Raw genomic sequence first — 7,524 nt, forward strand, 5'->3', positions numbered from 1 at the left:
GATATTTATGTGTCTAAGCTCCCTAATATGCCTAGTTACTGTGGAGACTGAAAGCAAATGAGAACCTGAACTGGAAGCAAACTGACAGAGGCTGAACGGAAATGCAGGCTTAAGTAGGGAAAGCATACAGTGTTATTGCACAGTCCCTTCCAAATGAAGTTGTGAACAGGTTATGCAGTGTTCTTTGTTTGCAAAGACACCAGTTTAAAAAAATCACAATATTTATCAGTACTGAAAACAGACATCAGATAAACCCGTGCAGCTTAACATAGTGTACCATGAAAGCTCTCTGATGTTTGAATTGATTCTGTGTGAGATTATATATGCTTCAACTGCTGTTCCCTCTTTACTGTTTTAAAATGTTAATTGTTTCATCCTAGATAAATGTTACATATATCTACCTCAGTTTACTCATTATTATAACAAAATCATACCTCATACATTTGTACCACATTATTTGTAAGTTAAATTCATTTATTGTGACCAGATTTTCCTAACCTGAAAAATAAAGGCAAAAATGAAGCCATCCGGTTTGCCACCCCCACTTCCTTCTGTCCCCTTGCCTTTCTGGCTTTGCCAGTGCTTCCCATTTCCCTTTTTATCTTTATTATTTGAAAGAGATGTTGTGCTTTCCTCAATACTTGATGTCTAAGGATCTCCCCAGCTTTAACAGTACACAGAAATTTATGTATGCACCATCTCCTCAAAAGGGTGTTACTCCTTGTTGCAAATGAATAAAATAAAGAACGCTATACTTCAGTTAAAATGATCCCAGGGTACTGGGATGGAGCCCTGCATCTGGCTCCCTGCTCAGCGGGGAAGCTGCTTCTCCTCTCCTTCCACACTTATGTGCGCCTGCGCTCTTTCTTTCTCTCTCTGTCTCTCTCTGTCGAATAAATAAATAAAATCTTTTAAAAAATAATTTTCCAACATTTAAATATTCTTTTACACATAAAGTATCTTTGTTATAAGCAAGTTATGATTCTTCACACACATACTTTTTATCCTAATTATAAATTTCTCTTTTTGCAGAAGTGTTTAAAATGATTTTAGTTGCAGAAGACAGAATGATGCTTAAGACAAGTACTAAAATAGTAGAATTGGAAAGACTTGACATATGAACTATCTTAGGACTCAATTTCTCCATGTATAAAATTCATTCTTTGGTGATGTTCATTGGAGACACTGTGATAGTGTAGAAAGAGAATGAAATAGAGATTTAGAACCCTTGGTGCTAATTCTGGCTCACCATTTATTAACTAGGTGCATTTTCAAAAAGGAACACTATTTTCTGCCAACCACACTGACAGGGTCCTTGTGAGGACCAAATATGTATGAAAGTACTTTATATATTACAAAGTACTATCTGAGTCTACTCTATTAATATTTATTGCTGTATTCCTATTTGCAGAGTAGGCTTATTTATAGCAGGTACACAACAAATTATTTTTAATTAAATATTTTAAAATTGCAAAATAATGTATGCTCCTTTGATGAAGAGAAATGATAAAGTATATGGAAAGACAAAATTGATAACTTTCTTATAAACTCTTCTTTTTTTTTAAAGATTTTATTTATTTATTCAACAGAGATAGAGACAGCCAGCGAGAGAGGAAGCACAAGCAGGGGGAGTGGGAGAGGAAGAAGCAGGCTCATAGCGGAGGAGCCTGATGTGGGGCTCAATCCCAGAACGCCGGGATCACGCCCTGAGCCAAAGGCAGACGCTTAACCGCTGTGTGGCCCAGGCGCCCCTATAAAATCCCTTCTTAACTCTCAGGGATAAAAGCCCAGTGTAGAACCTTCCACAACTTGGTTTATGCTCGTGTGTGCATGTGCTCATGCATGTGTGTGCATATATATTTAACTTCTGGTTTTTTATTTAATAATTGTTTTTGTTTTTCCTCATTATTCTTTTCCTAATACATATTCATATTTTCCGTATTTGTTCTATGGTTCACTTTTTTACTCTAAAGTATGTCAGGTTTGTGTAGTTTAAGTGTGATCTCTGTACATGAAAGAAGGAAGATCTAACATTTTAAAAAAATCACCGTATAATTTTATACGATGAGTATACCATAACTTATCAAACTATCCCTTTATTGATATATGTTAATCTTGTCTCGAGGTTTGCCACTATAAGTAATTCTAAATAAACTATAAGGCCTTAATTTCTATTGGATAGATTCATAAAGGTGGGCCAAAATGTGTATTTTTTTAATAGTTCAAGATAATATCAGATCACTTGCTGAATTCATATTCATACCAGCCATGAATGAAGATGGCTACTTTTTTGTTTGGCTAATCTTATAGATTAAAAACAACAACAACAACAACAACAACAAAAACAATCATTATTATTGCATCAATTTTCTTTCTTTCTTTCTTTTTTTGACTGTTAGTTATATTGTGCTTATTTTCATATTTTAGTCCATGAATTAGACTTCAACCTGTTTTCTAGACAAGAAATTGTCTAGATCGATGTTGTCCAACAGAACTTTCTGCTGTGATGGAAAGATTCTATATCTACACTGATCAGTATGGTAACCAAGAGCCACATGATACTGTAAGGTACTTGAACTAGAACTAATATGACTGAGGAACTACAGACTTAATTTTATTTTTTATTTTTATTTTTAAAGATTTTATTTATTTCAGATAGAGTGAGAGCAAGAGAGAGCCCAAGAAGGGGAGAAGGGGGTGGGAAAGAGGGAGAAGCAGACTCCCTGCCGAGCAGGGAGCCTGATGTGAGGCTTGATCCCAGCACCCTGAGATCGTGACCTGGACCGAAGGCAGACGCTTAACCGACTGAGCCACCCAAGTGCCCTTATTTCATTTTAAGTTCATTTGTGTTTAAACTGAAATAACCACATGTGTCTAGTGACTCTTTTAATGGAGAGGGTAGGCTAAGGTACAGTTCTTTTATGTATTTAGAATTGATTCTCTGGGTAGGGACGGGGGGAAGAAAGTGTGGTTTTTAAACTTAACAGTTAAAAATATAGTAAAATGGTTATTTTTGTGTGAGCAATGTAGTACGTGCTACTGAAGAACTGCTTAGAGAGTGACTCAACACCATCAGTCACCTCGATCTTTTTTGGCAAGTCAAGTCAATCAACTCTCTTGCAATCAGACTTAGCATTTAGATGCTTATTGGTCAAAAATAGTATATGATTCTGCTCTACTGTAATTTAAGTGGTTAACTTTGAGGAAATGGCTTTGTAATATTGAATTCATGCTTTCCGTTTTGCTGCTATTATGTATTAACATATAAGATGCATTATTAATTTAATAATATGTATTTTTATGTGATAGGTTGTAACATAACTTTGCTTCCTACTTTTTAGGAGAAAACAACATTTTCTTTTACCTAAATTCTGCCTCACGTGACTTTTCAACACTGGAACCTTTTTAAAAGGTAATTTTATAAAAGTAAAGTATTCTACGCTTTCTGAATTTTTAATCTCCTATAATTAGCACTTGAAATGAGTTTCTCCTCCCCCCCCATTTGATAACAGATTGTCTCATTGAATCACTAGATTTCAAAGTAACTACTTTGAAGGGGACTTTTTTTTTCCCTATTATTTCTCGCAGAAAGGGAAGTCAAGAAAAGTTCTGTCTTCTGTTACTGGCACAAATCTGGGCTTAGTAGAGCCATCCCAATTTCTAAACCCTACCAGTTTAATATGCAAATATCAATGACTTGAGTAGCAGAGAATGTAATCCTCTTATAGTCTCAAATTTATCTGAGTCCTTAGAAATCCTGATTAGCCTTGGTAATCACCTGGCTCCTTTCTTGGATATTATTAGTATCTCTGGGGGTTGCACATTTTTCCATGTGAGAAAATATGATTTTGGCTACAGCTGCTTCTGGGGTTCTCTTCTGTCAGAGAAATATCATACATAGAGTTTGAGTTTTTGTAATAAAATATCTGGACAGATATTTTATTGCATATCCACTAATTAAAAACTCTCCATCCATTTGAAAAGTGAACCCACATTGAAACTTGTTTGCAATATTTGATCTTTTTATTTCATTTACCATCCAAACCACTCTATATAAGCATAACTCTATTCCTGTTTTAACCTCAATTTTACATATAGATTATGGAGTATATGAACTTTCCAGGTGCTCATATTTAATATTTAAATATTAAATATTAAAATTAAATTTAATTAAATATTAAATATTCCAAGTGCTCCATTTAATATTTTTATGGTGAAGTGGGGACTCAAGTACATATAAATACCCAATCAAGAGTATACCCCAATACCATAAAGTGTAAAAACTCTGAGTTTGGAGACATACCTTCCCAGAGTTGGCTGTCATTCTCCCAACTTAGGCTATATTCTTTTATTGGTAAAAATCCAGCTAATTATATTTATTTAATACCAATTAGTACTCTTACAACAATTAAATAAAATGTATTACCTGCCAGTGTTTACTACATTTCTATCCATATACCTAGCATTGGATAACTGTTTATAAATAATACTTTTGTTTGTTTTCCCTTTCTTGTCAATTTCATTCTAAGATGATGTAATCATACTATCTATGGTTTACTCATAAAATTACTTTAAAAATATGCAATAAACCTAAGCAGTGAAGGAAAAAAAAAAAGCTTTTCAGGTCAAATTTAACTGAATTTGAGTCTCAATGATAGCAAACCCTACAATATAGCAGGAAACAGCAAAACCAAAAATGTGAATCTTGTTAAGTAGGAAATTGAAATAAAACTAAAGTGTATCTGATAGTTTACAAACATAAAAAGGGCAGCTTTAGTAATAGTTCAACATGGCTAAGTTAGAAGGTCTTAAGACTAATATAGATTCCTATTAAAGATTTATTAAGAAGGCATAGAAATTCTAAATCAGAAGAATAAGGGAAAGAATACAATTATTAAAAGTATTTGAATATAACCTTTGTGCTGATAACGTGTTGTGTAAGATTAAGGATAACTGCAAAGACATTAACATTCCTCCTGTCAAACATTAGGGATTACTTCCCCTTCTCCCTACCTTGACAGTGTGGTAACAATGACACTATGCCAATTCTGGGCTAGTCTTCAGCAGGATAGGCAGCCTCCTCATGGGTCTCTTGGAGCCCTAGGATGCCATGTAAGAAGTCCAGTGACTCTGCTGAAAAGCACACAGGAAGAGGCTCTGAGGCTACAGTGGGAAAGAAAGTGACTCAGTTGAGAACAACTTTCCCGCCATCCATCTACCACTTCAATACCATGGAATGGCCCTGGTGAATGCCATTTAAAGCAGAAGAATCTACCATATGAACCCTACTCAAATTCCTGACCCACCAAATTAGGAATTATAACAACATTTTTGTTTGTTTGTTTTAGAATACAAGTTGTAGGGTAGCTACTTACACTATAATAGACAACAAAAAAATGCAGAGGTGAAGGAAAAGAGTTCCTTGCCAATTGCAGTTACATATACAACTGTTTCATCATTTTTAAACATATTAACTGTTAAGATAGTAATCCTAAAATAATTTATCCAAACTTGGTTATTTGAGCAGATTAACTGACCCAGAGTTTTATTAATGTGTGGATAATCTTTGCAGTAATTATTGGTCTTTACTGTGTTAATTTATAGAGCTAACCTGTTGTAAAAACCATGAAAGGATGCAGGAAAATTGGATAGTTAGAGTCTCAGCATATTTTATTTATAGAAGAGAATACTAAGTTTTCTATCAAAAAACCTGAGATAAGATATTTATTCTGCCACTCATTAGCTTGGAGACTTTGGTCGAGTCACTGCCTTTGTGGGTTTTTAATTCTTCATCTATAAAATTAACTCATCGGATTGCCTATCCATAGGTAGTTTACGGCTCTCTTTGAAAAATCTTTAAGTTCCTATTTTATCGTGGGGGGATATCACTTGAGGATACTAGGTCACAGAAAGGGGAACATAAGAAGAACTTATGGCAGGGGCCACTTTATCATAAAGGTACACCTGGTCACTTGGATGGGGCGTTTGCAGTCTATTTTGGGAGATGTTGAGGCAGCAGGAATATATGAAGTTTTAAAATTTATGATACAGTTATTAGGTCGTGCTATAGTTTGAACATTTGTGTCTCTCTGTGAGTCATGTGTCAAAATCCTAAAGCCCATAGGATGATACTAGCAGAAGAGGTCTTTGTGAGCTACATAGGTCATGATGGTGGAGTCCACATGAATGGGATTTGCTCCTGTGAAAAAGACCTCATAGAGCTCTGTCAGCCCCTTCCACCCTGTGAAGATACAAGGAGAAGTCTGCCACCTGGAAGAGGGCCTCTATCTCACCATTCAGGCTGCCACGCTGATCTCAGGCTTCCAGCTTCCAGAACTGTGAGAAATAAATTTCTGCTGTTTATAAGCTACCCAGTCTGTGGCGTTTGGTTTTGGCAGCCCGAACAGACTAAGATAGGTTGCAACTATTTTAACATGTCACAGCTAAATTTATGGTACCAAGCCTGGGAGGTTTGAGAGCCGTTGACTTCCTCCCTAACACCAGGTAGTATAGTATCTTCAACATTCTTGACTCTCCTAAATATTTCATCTTCCTAAACTAACCCTTGATAATTTCTCAGTGAGAGCTGCTTTTGTACAGGAAGGAGTCAATACATACCACTTGATTCTCATGTGTTGGCTTGTCAGGTAATAGTTGTAGTTTGGGGAATGTTTTCTTATATATTATTTATCACAGAAAGTATATTTTCTTATGCCTCCTGTGAGCAATTCAGAATATAAATAATTTGTATTTTTCCATTAACTCGATGCCTTCTCTGCAATTTCCATACTTTGAACTTACTTGTCATAGGTTTAAGTGATAAAATAATATTAGAGATAGTTTAACATACATTGTTAGCTATAGGAATTTTCTAACTTAATTGGCTTCCCTCAGCATGTGAGTTTTGGGGAGATCATTATTACTGGATGTGGGCTTTCCCTTTAGATTCAAGTGGATTGGGTACATTGTGGATTTCACGGTAGCATTTTCTGTCTTCTCACCTTCATTTAAGGTGACACTTTGATCAAAGGTGGCAAAGCATGAAATTATGGCCAGCTGTAAAAATGTCACATGCTATTTCAAAATCCTCCTGCAGTTGGAGAATTTCCTGATTATCTGGATCCACCATGGGAATTAAAATTCAGTGTGCCTGACATTACAGCATGTTTTAACAAGAGCACAATTATATCCCTACCCTGTTCCAATATAGAGTTGCCTAGTCAGAATTGTTAGACAAGTCCACGGAGGATTGGAACTGTCACCGGGCATCAGCTCACACAGGAGAATAAAACGAAGTCAATGGTTTCTGCCTTTATGAAAATTACTGATTGTATTTTACTTAAAAATATGTGCTCCCATGCCTGGAGCAAGCCCCAAGAATGTAAGAAAATCGATCTATTTTCAAATTTTATGACAAAATACTTTATATAATAAGAACGGTTAGCTATTTCTTCCTTTGTAAAAAAGAAAAAAAAATCTAGGACATATGCAGCAACTGTCACAATCATAAAAAGTAAGACATTT

This window comes from Ailuropoda melanoleuca, chromosome 1 (genome assembly GCF_002007445.2).
Source record: "Ailuropoda melanoleuca isolate Jingjing chromosome 1, ASM200744v2, whole genome shotgun sequence".
Classification (NCBI taxonomy): Eukaryota; Metazoa; Chordata; class Mammalia; order Carnivora; family Ursidae; genus Ailuropoda; species Ailuropoda melanoleuca.